The sequence below is a fragment of the Cupressus sempervirens genome, chromosome 1 (assembly GCF_028749045.1).
Source record: "Cupressus sempervirens isolate cs-2001-9-10 chromosome 1, ASM2874904v1, whole genome shotgun sequence".
In the NCBI taxonomy this organism is placed as follows: Eukaryota; Viridiplantae; Streptophyta; class Pinopsida; order Cupressales; family Cupressaceae; genus Cupressus; species Cupressus sempervirens.
Genome location: NC_143118.1, coordinates 607,454,697 through 607,469,543, shown reverse-complemented (window position 1 = coordinate 607,469,543; position 14,847 = coordinate 607,454,697). Strand labels below are relative to the sequence as shown.

General features: G+C 48.6%; 1 non-coding gene across 1 annotated transcript; it reads right to left on the bottom strand.

Moving 5' to 3' along the window:
* Nucleotides 1-708: 708 nt before the first annotated feature.
* On the bottom strand, nucleotides 709-2,519 carry LOC149579010 (18S ribosomal RNA). The gene has a single exon (XR_016357594.1). It is a non-coding gene; the product is annotated as an 18S ribosomal RNA (ribosomal RNA).
* Between the last annotated feature and the right edge of the window lie 12,328 nt (nucleotides 2,520-14,847).

The window sequence follows — 14,847 nt, the reverse complement described above, 5'->3', positions numbered from 1 at the left end:
GTGATTTTGTTTTGTTTTTGCCTTTTGGCGACCCAAGTGCGCAAGGCATTGGCTCGCACTTCATTCTTTGGATTTCTAAGGTGCGCGATGCACCCGTGTGTTGTTGGGTGTTGACACATCCCGAACCCCGAGCACCCAATGGGTGCGACGAGGAATGCTATGGTGTGTCCTCACCCCATCCCCTCGCAAAGGTGGGAGGCAACGCATGGGAGAGCCGTGTCAGCGGACGGGGCCCCTGCCCCGCAAATCATGCGAGTGCACCCATCCTAAACACAAAATGCTCCAAGCGACGAGTGAACACACTTGGGCATGGCAACGGGGGGTTGCGATAGTCTCGACTTGCCGCCGTCGAAATGACGGATCCCTGGCATAGCGCCGTGCATGCGATCAGAACATGAAATCTCAACGAGGACGAGGCCCGGACCCCCTTTGAACTGCAACCGAGTAGAGACCTCTTGGTCCGATGCGAACATCATTCAAAGGCACCGATCCTAATCCAGATTGCATCCGAGTCTCTTCTTTGCCCCATGGGGAATCCACGCTTTTGATCACAAGCATTCGATGTGACCCTCGACCTCGATGGCACTGGACCCATAGCTTGGCCGTCCAGCATATCATTGTAGGGCTGAGTGTTCGCATGTCGCCGAGATTTTAGGGGTGGGGAGGAGGCTAGCTCCATCCCCTACATGATTCAGGGTCTCGAACTGACAATGATCCTACCGCAGGTTCACCTACGATAACCTTGTTACGACTTCTTCTTCCTATAAATGATAAGGTTCAGTAAACTTCTCACGACGTCGCCGACAGGAACCGCTGTTGTCATCATGATCCAAACACTTCACCGGATCATTCAATCAGTAGGAGTGACGGGCGGTGTGTACAAAGGGTAGGGACGTAGTCAATGTGAGCTGATGACTCGCGCTTACTAGGAATTCCTCATTGAAGATCAATAATTGCAGTGGTCTATCCCCATCACGATGCAATTTGGCAAAATTTCCCAAACCTTTCAGGCCAGGGAGAGAAACTCGTTGGTTGCATCAGTGTAGCGCGCGTGCGGCCCAGAACATCTAAGGGAATCACAGACCTGTTACTGCCTCAAACTTCCATGGCCTTGGAGGCCATAGTCCCTCTAAGAAGCTGGCCACGAAGGGGAACCTTCGCGTAGCTAGTTAGCAGGTTGAGGTCTTGTTCGTTAATGGAATTAACTAGAAAAATCGCTCCACCAACTAAGAACGGCCATGCACCACCACCCATAGAATCAAGAAAGAGCTCTCAATCTATCAATCCTTACTATGTCTGGACCTAGTAAGTTTCCCCTTGTTGAGTCAAATTAAGCCGCAGGCTCCTCTCCTAGTGGTGCCCTTCCATCAATTCCTTTAAGTTTCAGCCTTGCGACCATATTCCCCCCAGAACCCAAATACTCTAATTTCTCAGAAGGTGCTGGCGGAGTCCTTAGAGCAACATTCGCCGATCCCTGGTCGGCATCGTTTATGGTTGAGACTAGGACGGTATCTGATCGTCTTCGAGCCCCCAACTTTCATTCTTGATTAATGAAAACATCCTTGGAAAATGCTTTCACAATGGTTTGTCTTCCATAAATCCAAGAATTTCACCTCTGACAATGAAATACGAATGCCCCTGACAGTCCCTATTAATCATTACTCCGGTCTCGAAGGCCAACGGAACAGGACCAGACTCCTATTGCATTATTCCATGCTAATGTATTCAGAGCATAGGCTTGCTTTGAGCACTCTAATTTTTTCAAATTAACGGCACCGAAACAACGACCCAGCCAATTAAGCCCAGGAACACGCCGCCGGCAGAAGGGATGTGAGGGCGAGTGCACACCTAGAAGGTGGACCGACCGTGACGACCCAAGGTCCAACTACGAGCTTTTTAACTGCAACAACTTAAATATATGCTATTGGAGCTGGAATTACCGCGGCTGCTGGCACCAGACTTGCCCTCCAATGGATCCTCATTAAGGGATTTAGATTGTACTCATTCCAATTACCAAACTCAATGAGCCCAGTATTGTTATTTATTGTCACTACCTCCCCGTGTCAGGATTGGGTAATTTGTGCACCTGCTGCCTTCCTTGGATGTGGTAGCCGTTTCTCAGGCTCCCTCTTCAGAATCGAACCCTAATTCTTCGTCACCCATCACCACCATGGTAGGCCTCTATCCTACCATCAAAAGTTGATAGGCCAGAAATTTGAATGAAGCATCGCCAGCACAAAGGCCGTGCGATCCGTCGAGTTATTATGAATCACTGGAACAGTGGGTGAGCTCGCACCGGCCTTTTATCTAATAAATGCATCCTTTTTGAGAGTCAGGATTTGGTGCATGTATTAGCTCTAGAATTACTATGGTTATCCGAGTAGCAAAGTACCATCAAAGAAACTATAACTGATTTAATGAGCCATCCGCAGTTTCACAGTCTGAAATAGTTCATACTTAGACATGCATGGCTTAATCTTTGAGACAAGCATATGACTACTGGCAGGATCGACCAGGTAGCTTCTAACAATGAGGGGACCCCCAAGACCTGCTACAGCCAAGGGATGCCCACCGTGATGGGAAACCGAAATTTGCATTCGCTCTGTCATGCATCCAAACATAATCTGCCGCACAAGCAACAAGAATGACATTCACAGCACATGCAGGACTCGCAACGCTCAAAGATTTTGCACAAGAGGAAAGTGTCCCATCATCGACTGGAGAGGGCCAAACAGGGAGCCTCAAATCATAGGCAGTTGGGAAGAACATCCCGTACGGAACCCTTTACCCTCGAACTCGCTATCGCCACTACTCGAAAAGAAGCCTCAAGTCTATACGAGATGCAACATGCACGTAGCCACCTCAATTGTAAGGCCACTTGGAGACATCCATTTCCCAGGCATATTCCTCCTACATGCCTGTTGAGGTGCACCCGCACAGACAAAATCCTTCTCGATCGCAACAAACATTTTCCCATGACGAAGAGCTAGTTGCCGAAGTGCCAACGGAGACCACCGTGCTAAAGGGTGAAGGGCCGTGTGAGTCGAAAACATGGCTGGTTATGCAATTGGCGAGGGCATCATTGTGCACATGACCACCTGAATTATAAGGCCGCTCAAGGGCATCGTGTATAACAACACCCTATCCACAAATTTATAGGTGATGAGAGCCTGCCTGCATACACAGACATGTCTAACTGTTCCCCGTGACACCTAATCTGCCAGCACAGGTATAGAAAAGTTCCTACAGCTATACACTCACACTAGCATTGTCGGACAAGCTTCAATCTCATGCACATGCACATATCAAAGAATTGGCACCGCGAGGGAACCACCCGCGAGCACCCACATCTTGGAAAAAAGAATTCGTGCGATTTCTTCCCCTAGATAGACACGTTGGGCCTACACTTGTCGGAGCATTGCAAAGAAGAGCGCTTTGGTTTGTAGGAGCCTAAGAAGAACATCTCGTACGAAACCCGTTCCCCCAAAATGCTCGAATCACAAATGCTCGCAGCAAGGTCGTAATGCAAAGATGTACACTGCGCATGCGACCGAGTAAGGACACTTAGAGACATCCATTTCCCAAGCATATGCCCCCTACATGCTTTTTGGTGCACCTCGTACAAACAACCATACTTCGACAAGCCCTTTCAGAATTTTGCATCTAAAGAGAGAGATGAAATGCCTTGGGCTTTTTGTCCACACAATGCAAACACCAAATGCTCTCTTTAGGGGGGAGCTGAAGAAGAGTATCTCCCACAGAACCCACGAGCCGTAGCCGTTCGGGCAGGACAGGGCATGGAGAGTTTCCGCATCCAAATAAAAATTATCGATAATACTCTATGCTTCTACTAGCCCAGACCACAAAGGCTGTCATGACAGTGCCATGCACTTCTATAGGATGAGACAGTGAAGAGGCGAGCACACACCGAGAACACACTAGCGAATAAATTATGCGGCAACCAAACCTTTCGCTGGCGCCCCTCTCAATCCCAAGGCTCTACCGATCAGCAAAAACTTAGGGTGGAGAGTGGACCCTTGATGAAATTAGGGACGTCAAGCAATGCACCCATGCAACCATCTCTTTCCTTCTTGCTATCCGAGCAAGATAAAAATGCAATGATAGAACGTGCCAATGAGACGGAGCCCTTGGCTAAAAGATACAACTCCATACACACTCAGCAACAAGCGCATCTTAGAATCGAACACGAAATGTGCAATTTGTTGCAAGCTATGCAGACACCTACATATAGGGTATATCCCACAAAAAAAAGTGACAAGTACTTCCCACCAGCTCCGCCATTGCGATTACCGAATGGGATAATACTCATCGCCACAGATTAATGACCATCATTACCATCTCGGAATAGATACAAGCACATCGAGATTCATCCAATCAGCTAGATGAATTTCACCTTGAAGGGGTCCAATCCAAAAGTTTCGGAGGTCATCTCCTGGAACTCTCAAGAACAAGGCCCATCTTACATGCAAACTCTGCTACTGTGCAAACATAGGTTGCAATTAAAGAGAAATTGCAAGGCCGTCACAATGGCCCGAGGCCAATGCTTTGACTAAGTCAATTTTCTCTTGCAATCACCATGCCGCCGTTCATAGAGAGATCTCCCCATTCACTTGTGACGTGATGCACAATCCAAGTGCTAGACGCAAGCTCGCCCTTGAAAGGCCACTTTCCAAGGCATCCCCCGATGACACATTGGAACGAAAATTGCTGTCGAACCATTTCCCAATGTTGTGCCGATCGAGTTGGCACAGAGGCGCTAGACGAGGGCTCCCATTTTAGATCGAGTTTTAAAATCACCAAGAAGATGCGGTGAGGGCTGGCAACCGCTACCAAACCTTTTTCTGAAATTGCGCCAGCTAAGTGACTAGAAAACATGATCCAAAGGAGAGTCCAAGAATAGCACCCTCGAGGGTGGGCTTCATGCCCCTCTAATTGATTCAACGTCGGCATCCACCATTTCAAAATCTGACATATCCATCCACCATGACAGCGGTGTTGAATCAATGAGGGGGGCATGGGAGAGGCTCGTGGCAACCACCTCCCCCATTGTAGCCACGATAGGCATGCAAAAAATTTTGCTAGAGTGCCAAGCACCCACCTCATGGCTATAGACAAGGGCTCGCCATTAGATCAACTTTGTAATCGCAGAACAGACGTGGTGTAGAATGGCAACCACTGCCAAGTCTCTTCCGTAATTGCGTTGGTCGAGTGATCGAAGAAGGTGATCTAAGGGAGGGTCCAAGCACAGGCATTCGTTGGGGGGATTCGCGCCGATGGCATAAATTTATGCAATACCCGAGAAACACTAGACGCAGGTGCTAGACGAGGGCCCCAGTTTTAGATCAAGTTTTAAAATCACCAAGTAGACGCGGTGAGGGCTGGCAAGCGCTGCCAAAGCTTTCTCAAAAATTGCGTGAGCTGAGTGACAAGAAAACATGATCTAAAGGAGAGTCCAAGAATAGCACCCTTGAGGGTGGGCTTCATGCCCCTCTAATTGATTCAACGTTGGTGTCCACTGTTTCAAAATCCAACATATCTATCCGCCCTAACAGTGGCGTTGAATCAATGAGGGGGGCATGGGAGAGGCTCGCGGCAACCACCTCTCCCATTGTAGCCACGATAGGCATGCAAAAAATTTTGCTAGACCGCCAAGCACCCACCTCATGGCTATAGACAAGGGTTCGCCATTAGATCAACTTTGAAATCATAGAACAAATGCGGTGTAGAATGGCAACCGCTGCCAAGTCTCTTCCATAATTGCGTCGATCGAGTGATCGAAGAAGGCGATCTAAGAGAGGGTACAAGCATAGGAATTCGTTAGGGGATTCGCGCCGATGGAAAAAATTTATGCAATACCTGAGCAACACCGGATAGAGGTGCTAGACGAGGGCTCCCATTTTAGATCGAGTTTCAAAATCACCAAGTAGACGTGGTGAGTGCTGGTGACAGCTGCCAAACCTTTTTCTGAAATTGCGCCAGCTGAGTGACAAGAAAACATGATCTAAAGGAGAGTCCAGGAATTAGCACCCTCGAGGGTGGGCTTCATGCCCCTCTAATTGATTCAACATCGACGTCCACCATTTCAAAATCTGACATATCCATCCGCCCTGACAGCGGCATTGAATCAATGAGGGGGGCACGGGAGAGGCTCGCGACAACCACCTCTCCCATTGTAGCCACGATAGGCTCACAAAAAATTTTTCTAGAGTGCCAAGCACCCACCTCATGGCTAGAGACAAGGGCTCTCCATTAGATTAACCTCGAAATCATAGAACAGATGCGGTGTAGAATGGCAACCGCTGCCAAGTCTCTTCCGTAATTGCATTGGTCGAGTGATCGAAGAAGGCAATCTAAGAGAGGGTCCAAGTGTAGGCATTCTTTGGGGGATTCGTGCCAATGGCATAAATTTATGCAATACCCAAGCAACACCGGACGAAGGTGCTAGACGAGGGCTCCCGTTTTAGATCGAGTTTCAAAATCACCAAGTAGACGCGGTGAGGTCTGGCAACCGCTGCCAAACCTTTTTTCAAAATTGCGCCAGCTGAGTGACAAGAAAACATGATCTAAAGGAGAGTCGAGGAATAGCACATCCAGGGTGGGCTTCATGCCCCTCTAATTGATTCAACATCGGCGTCCGCCGTTTCAAAATTTGACATATCCATCCGCCTTGACACCGGCGTTGAATCAATGAGAGGGGCACGGGAGAGGCTCACGGCAACCACCTCTCCTTTATAAGCTATTAGTGTGAGGCTTGCTCTGCATTAGAAATTAGCCAACACATCGACAACTGCCTCAAAAATCCAAATCCTTTAAAATTCCTACCAAACAGCCATCTCACGACCCAATTTTTTATGAGGTCGGCAGAGGAGCAAAAGATTGTCATTAGTTAGGAGATGTGAGTTCATGGAGCCAAGGGACTGAAATGGTCATCGAGCTCATCCGATCAACTGGATGAATTTCACCTTGAAGGGGCTCAATCCAAAAAGTTCCGGAGGTCATCTCCTGGAACTCTCAAGAACAAGGCCCATCTTACATGCAAACTCTGCTACTGCGCAAACATAGGTTGCAATTAAAGAGAAATTGCGAGGCCATCACAATGGCCCGAGGCCAATGCTCCGACTAAGTCAATTTTCTCTTGCAATCACCATGCTGCCATTCACAGAGGGATCTCCCCATTCACTTGTGATGCGACGCACAATCCAAGTGCTAGACACAAGCTCACCCTTGGAAGAAAAACCACTTTCCAAGACATCCCCCATTCACTTGTGACGTGACGCACAACCTAAGTGCTAGACGTGAGCTCACCCTTGAAAGAGAGACCACTTTCCAAGACATCCCCCGATGACACATTGGAACAACAACCACTATCGAACCATTCCCAATGTTGTGCCGATCGAGTTGTCATAGAGGCAACCTTAGGGAGCTTCCATGTAGCAATCGGGATGTGCTTTCATACCCATCTCTCACAAAAACCAATCTTAGCTATAAACAAATTTTGCCGCAATGACACCATTGGAATGACGACCGCTGTCGAATAAATCTCAAATTTGTGCCGATGGAGTAAGAAAGAATAGCAACTTTGGGTAGCCGCGCATTGCAAATGGGCTGCTGCTTCATTCCGCTCTTATATATAGATCTGATGTCATTGATTTTGTTTGGAATCCGAGGCTGCATTCGTCCTTGCTCACACAAGCAATGGCTCTTCTAATCGAATGGCCACGGGGAGCTTCCGATCACAAAGGCTCCCTTGTCACTCATGACGCGCAGCCCAACTGCTTTCCGAAATTGCGCCAGCTGAGTGACAAGAAAACATGATCTAAAGGAGAGTCGAGGAATAGCACCTCGAGGGTGGGCTTCATGCGCCTCCAATTGATTCAACGTCAGCATCCACCGTTTCAAAGTCTGACATTTCCATCCGCCTTGACACTGCCATTGAATCAATGAGAGGTGCACGGGAGAGGTTCGCAGCAACAACCTCTCCTATATAAGCTATTAGTGCGAGGCTCACTCTGCATTAGAAATTAGCGAACACACCGACATCTGCCATAAAAATCCAAATCGTTGAAAATTCTGACCAAACAGCCATCCATGACCCAATTTATTATGAGGCCGTCTAAGGAGCAAAAGATTGTCATCGGTTAGGAGATGTGAATTCATGGAGCCAAGGGACTGAAATGGTCATCGAGCTCATCCGATCAACTGGATGAATTTCACCTTGAAGGGGCCCAATCCAAAAGTTCTGGAGGTCATCTCTTGGAGCTCTAGAAAACAAGGACCATCTTACTAGCAAACTCTGCTATTGCGCAAACATAGGTTGCAATTAAAGAGAAATTTCTAGGCCATTACAGTGGCCCGAGGCCAATGCTCCGACTAAGTCAATTTTCTCTTGCAATCACCATGTCGCCGTTCACAGAGAGATCTCCCCATTCACTTGCGACGCGATGCACAATCCAAGTGATAGATGCAAGCTCGCCCTTGAAAGGCCACTTTCCAAGACATCCCCCGATGACACATTGGAACGACAACCGTTGTCAAACCATTCCCAATGTTATGCCGATCGAGTTGGCACAGAGGCGACCTTAGGGAGCTCCCGCGTAGCAATCGGGATGTGCTTTCGTACCCATCTCTCACAAAAACCAATCTTAGCTGTGAACAAATTTAGAATCCAAGGCTCGTATCCATCGATATCGTCGGCACTGGGTCTATATATTCAAAGGCCACGAAGAGGTTCTAATAAGAGAAGCTCCCTTGCTCGCTCGCACAAACATCCCAAATGCTAGACACAAGCTCCCGCCCTTAGCATCGCTCTCCAAATCGCCACAATGACACATTGGAACAACAACCACTGTCGAACAACTCCCGAATTTTTGCCGATGGAGTGAGAAAGATGAGCAACTTTGGGGATCCACGCATAGCAAACAGGTTGCTACTTCATTCCGCTCTTATATATAGATCCGATGTCGTTGATTTCATTTGGAATCCGAGGCTGTATTCATCCTTGCTCACACAAGCAATGGCTCTTCTCATCGAATGGTCATTGGGAGCTTTCGATTACAAAGGCTCCCTTGTCACCCATGATGCGCAGCCCAACTGCTAGACGACGTCTCGCCCTTCAGATCGCTGCCCAGGCAACCACCACAACGGCACCATTGGAACGACAACCGCTACCGAACCATTCTGAAATTTTTTTGCCAAAGAAGTTGTTGCAAAGAGAAGGACTCTGGGGAGAGAGCCTTCGCATAGCAAAATCGGGATGGCTTCACGGCAGCTGGATGGGATTTGAATTCATGGAGCCAAGGGATTGAAATGGTCATTGAGCTCATCCAATCAACTAGATTAATTTCACCTTGAAGGGGCCCAATCCAAAAGTTCCAGAGGTCATCTCCTGGAACTGTCAAGAAAAAAGGCCAATCTTACATGCAAACTCTGCTACTGTGCAAACATAGGTTGCAATTATAGAGAAATTGCAACACCGTCACAATGGCCCGAGGCCAATGCTCTGACTACTAAGTCAATTTTCTCTTGCAATCACCATGCCACCTTTCACAGAGAGATCTCCCCATTCACTTGTGATGATGCACAATCCAAGTGCTAGACGCGATCTCGCCCTTGGAAGGCCGCGTTCCAAGACATCCCGATGACACATTGGAATGACAACTATTGTCAAACCATTCCCAATGTTGTGCCGATCGAGTTGGCACAGAGGTGATCTTAGGGAGCTCCCACGTATCAATCGGGAAGAGCTTTCGTACCCATCTCTCAAAAAAACCAATGTTAGCTGAACAATTTTAGAATCCAAGGCTCATATCCATCGATATCGTCGGCACTGGGTCTATATTCAAAGGCCATGGAGAGGTTCCGATAAGAGAAGCTCCCCTGCTCGCTTGCACAAACATCCCCAAATACTAGACGCAAGCTCCCGCCCTTAGCATCGCTCTCCAGATCACCGCAATGACACATTGGAATGATAACCGCTGTCGAACAACTCCAAAATTTGTGTCGATGGAGTGAGAACGAAGAGCCAGATCGGGTCGACGAAAATAGCTAAGCCAGATCGGGTCGGCCAGCATGGCTCAGCCACCATTTTTTGCCGAGAGCTTTCGATATTAAAGCTCCCATGTAGCCGCGATAAGTACACCATGACAAAATTGCTAGAGCGCCGAGCACCCATAGCAAATTGCCATTATACCAAGCAACGCCAGAGTGCTAGACAAGGGCTCATGTTTAGATCAAGTTTTAAAATCACCAAAAAGACACGCCATGGATCGGCAATCGTTGCCTCACCTTTTCCAAAATTGAGTCATCAGAAAACATGATCTAAAGGAGAGCCGAGGAAAAGCACTGAGATCGCTTCATGCCCCTTTCATTAATTCAATGAAAAATGTGACCAAACAGCCATCCACGACACCATTTTTGGAGCTCGCCCAGATCGGCTTGGCCAGAATGGCTTGCCCAGATCGGCTCGGCCAGCATGGCTTGCCCAGATCGGCTCGGCCAGCATGGTGACTTGCTGACTTGGTGAGAGTACTTCAAACTATCAGGAAGAAAGGCCAATCTAACATGCAAACTCTACTATTGTGCAAACATAGGTTGCAATTATAGAGAAATTGCAAGGCCATCACAATGGCCTGAGGCCAATGCTCTGACTACTAAGTCAATTTTCTCTGGCAATCGCCATGCCGCCGTTCACAGAGAGATCTCCCCATTCACTTGTGACGATGCACAATCCAAGTGCTAGACGCGAGCTCGCCCTTGAAAGGCTGCGTTCCAAGACATCCCGATGACACATTGAAACAACAACCGCTGTCGAACCATTCCCAATGTTGTGCCGATCGAGTTTGCGAAGAGGTGATCTTAGGAAACTCCCGCGTATCGATCGAGAAGTGCTTTCGTACCCATCTCTCACAAAAACCAATGTTAGCTGAACAATTTTATAATCCAAGGCTCGTATCCATCGATATCGTCGGCACTGGGTCTATATTCAAAGGCCACGGAGAGGTTCCGATAAGAGAAGCTCCCCTGCTCGCTTGCACAAACATCCCCAAATGCTAGACGCAAGCTCCCACCCTTAGCATCGCTCTCCAAATCACCGCAATGACAACCACTGACGAACAACTACCAAATTTGTGTCGATGGAGTGAGAAAGAAGAGCCAGATTGGGTCGACGAAAATGACTAAGCTAGATCGGGTCGGCCAGCATGGCTCGGCCACCATTTTTTGCCGAGAGCTTTCGATATTAAAGCTCCCATGTAGCCGAGATAAGTACACCATGACAAATTGCTAGAGCGCCGAGCACCCATAGCAAATTGCCATTATACCAAGCAACGCCGGAGTGCTAGACAAGGGCTCACGTTTAGATCAAGTTTTAAAATCACCAAAAAGACACGCCATGGATCGGCAACCGCTGCCTCACCTTTTCCAAAATTGAGTCATCGAAAAACATTATCTAAAGGAGAGCCAAGGAAAAGGGGCATGGGAGAGGCTCATGGCAACAACCTCTCCTATATAAGCTATTAGTGCGAGGCCATCCACGACACCGTTTTTGGAGCTCAGCCAGATCGGCTTGGCCAGAACGGCTTGGCCAGCATGGCTCGGCCAGAACAGCTCACCCAGATTGGCTCGGCCAGCATGGCTCAGCCAGAATGGCTCACCCAGATTGGCTCACCCAGATCGGCTCAGCCAGCATGGCTCGGCCAGAACGGCTCGCCCAGATCAGCTCGACCAGCATGGCCCAGCCAGATCGGCTCAGCCAGCATGGCTCGGCCAGAACAGCTCACCCAGATTAGCTCGCCCAGAATAGCTTGCCCAGAATGGCTCGCCCAGATCGGCTCACCTAGATCGGGTCAGCCAGAATGGCTCGCCCAGATCAGCTCGGCCAGCATGGCTTGGCTAGAATGGCTTACCCAGATCAGCTCGGCCAGCATGGCTCAGCTAGAATGGCTCGGCCAGATCAGGACGGTGACTTGATGAACGGACTTAAAGATTTGACATGGTGGGCTGACCTGGCAGGGTGACTTGATGAACGAACTTAGAGAGTCAACTTGGTGAGAGTACTTGGTGACTAGGTGGGCCGACCTGGCCAGGTGACTTAATGAACAAACTTAAAGAGTCGACTCGGTGTGAGTGCTCAGTGGGCTGACCTGGTCACGTGACTTGATGAACAGACTTAATGAGTCGACTTGGTGGGCTGACTTGCCTGGGTGACTTGATGAACGAACTTAAAGAGTTGACTTGGTGGGTCGAACTAGCGGGGTGACTTGGTGAGAGAACTTGGTGGGCTGACCTGGCAGGGTGACTTGATGAATGAACTTAGAGAGTCAACTTTGTGAGAGTACTTGGTGGGTCAAACTGGCGAGGTGACCTAATGAACAAACTTAAAGAGTCGACCTAGTGAGAGAACTTGGTGGGCCGAGTTGGTAGGGTGAATTGATGAACGAACCTAAAGAGTCAACTTTGTGAGAGTACTTGGTGGGCCAACCTGGTGTGGTGAGTTGATGATCAAACTTAAAGGGTTGTCTTGGTGAGAGTACTTGGTGGGCCGACCTGGCGGGGCGACTTGATGAACGAACTTAAAGAGTCAACTTGGTGAGAGTACTCAGTGGGGTGACCTGATGAATGAACCTAAAGAGTCAACCTGGTGAGAGTACTTGGTGGGCTGACCTGGCGGGGTGACTTGGTGAGCAAACTTAAAGAGTCAACTTGGTGAGAGTAGTTGGTGGGCTGACCTGGCGGGGTGAATTGATGAATGAACTTAAAGAGTCAACCTAGTGGTCTGACTTGGCAGAGTGACTTCATGAACGAACTTAAAGAGTCCACTTGGTGGGCCGACCTGGTGGGGTGACTTGATGAACGAACCTAAAGAGTCGACTTGGTGAGAGTAATTTATGGGCTGACCTGGCGGGGTGACTTGATGAATGAACTTAAAGAGTCAACTTGGTGGGGTGACTTGATGAACGCACTTGAAAGGTCGACTTGGTGGGGTGACTCTATGAACGGACCTAAAGAGTTGACTTGGTGAGAGTACTTGGTGGGGTGACTCGATGAAAGGACTTAAAGAGTCGACTTGGTGAGAGTACTTGGTGGGGCAACTTAATGAACGCACTTGAAGAATCGACTTGGTTAGAGTACTTGGTGGGGCGACTTGATGAACGGACTCAAAGAGTCGACTTGGTGAGAGTACCTAGTGGCTCGACTGATGAGAAGAATTAAAGAGTCAACTTGGTGAGAGTACTTGGCGGGGTGAACTGATGAACGAACTTAAAGAGTCGGCTTGGTGGGAGTACTTGGTGGGCCGACTTGGTGGGGTGACTTTATGGATGGACTTAGAGAGTCGACTTGGTTAGAGTACTTGTTCTGGTGACTTGATGAACAGACTTGAAGAGTCAACTTGGTGGGGCGACTTGATGAAAGGACTTAAAGGGTCGACTTGGTGAGAGTACTTGGCGGGGTGACTTGATGAATGGACTTGAAGGGTCAACTTGGCGGGGTGACTTGATGAACGAACCTAAAGAGTTGACTTGGTGAGAGTACTTGGCGGGGTGAACTGATGAACGAACTTAAAGTGTCAACTTGGTGGGAGTACTTGGTGGGCCGACTTGATGAACGGACTTATAGAGTCGACTTGGTGAGAGTAGTTGTTCTGGTGACTTGATGAACGGACTTAAAGAGTCGGCTTGGCGGGGTGACTTGATGAAAGGACTTAAAGAGTCAACTTGGTGGGGTGACTTGATGAACGAACTTAAAGGGTCGACTTTGCGGGGTGACTTGATGAATAGACCTAAAGAGTTGACTTGGTGAGATTACTCGGTGGGGTGACCTGATGAACAGACTTAGAGAGTCGACTTGGTGAGAGTACTTGGTGGCCCGACCTGGTTGGGTGACTTCGTGAACTAACTTAAAGAGTCAACTTGGTGGGAGTACTTGGTGGGGTGACTTGATGAACGGACTTTAAGGGTCGACTTGGCAAGGTGACTTGATGAACGGTCCTAAAGAGTTGACTTGGTGAGAGTAATTGGTGTGGTGACTTGATGAAAAGACTTAAAGAGTCGAATTGGTGAGAGTACTTGGTGGGGTGACTTGATGAACGCACTTGAAGGGTCAACTTGGTGGGGTGACTTTATGAACGGACCTAAAGAGTTGACGTGGTGAGAGTGCTTGGTGGGGTGACTTCATGAACATAGTTAAAGAGTCGACTTGGTGAGAGTACTTGGTCGGGTGACTTGATGAACGCACTTGAAGAATCGACTTGGTTAGAGTACTTGGTGGGGTGACTTGATGAACGGACTTAAAGATTTGACTTGGTGGGCCGACCTGGCCGGGTGACTTGATGAAGGAACTTAGAGAGTCGACTTGGTGAGAGTACTTGGTGACTTGGTGGGCCGACATGACCGGGTGACTTGATGAACAAACTTAAAGAGTCGACTCGGTGAGAGTGCTCGGTGGGCTGACCTAGTCACGTGACTTGATGAACGGACTTAAAGAGTCGACTTGGTGGGCCAACTTGGCTGGGTGACTTGATGATTGAACTTAAAGAGTCGACTTGGTGGGTCGAACTAGCGGGGTGACTTGGTGAGAGTACTTGGTGGGCTGACCTGGCAGGGCGACTTGATGAACGAACTTAGAGAGTTGACTTTGTGAGAGTACTTGGTGGGTAGAACTGTCGGGGTGACCTAATGAATGAACTTAAAGAGTCGACCTGGTGAGAGATATTGGTGGGCAGAGCTGGTGGGGTGAATTGATGAACGAACCTAAAGAGTCAACTTTTTGAGAGTACTTGGTGGGCCGACCTGGCGGGGTGAGTTGATGACCGAACTTAAAGGGTCGACT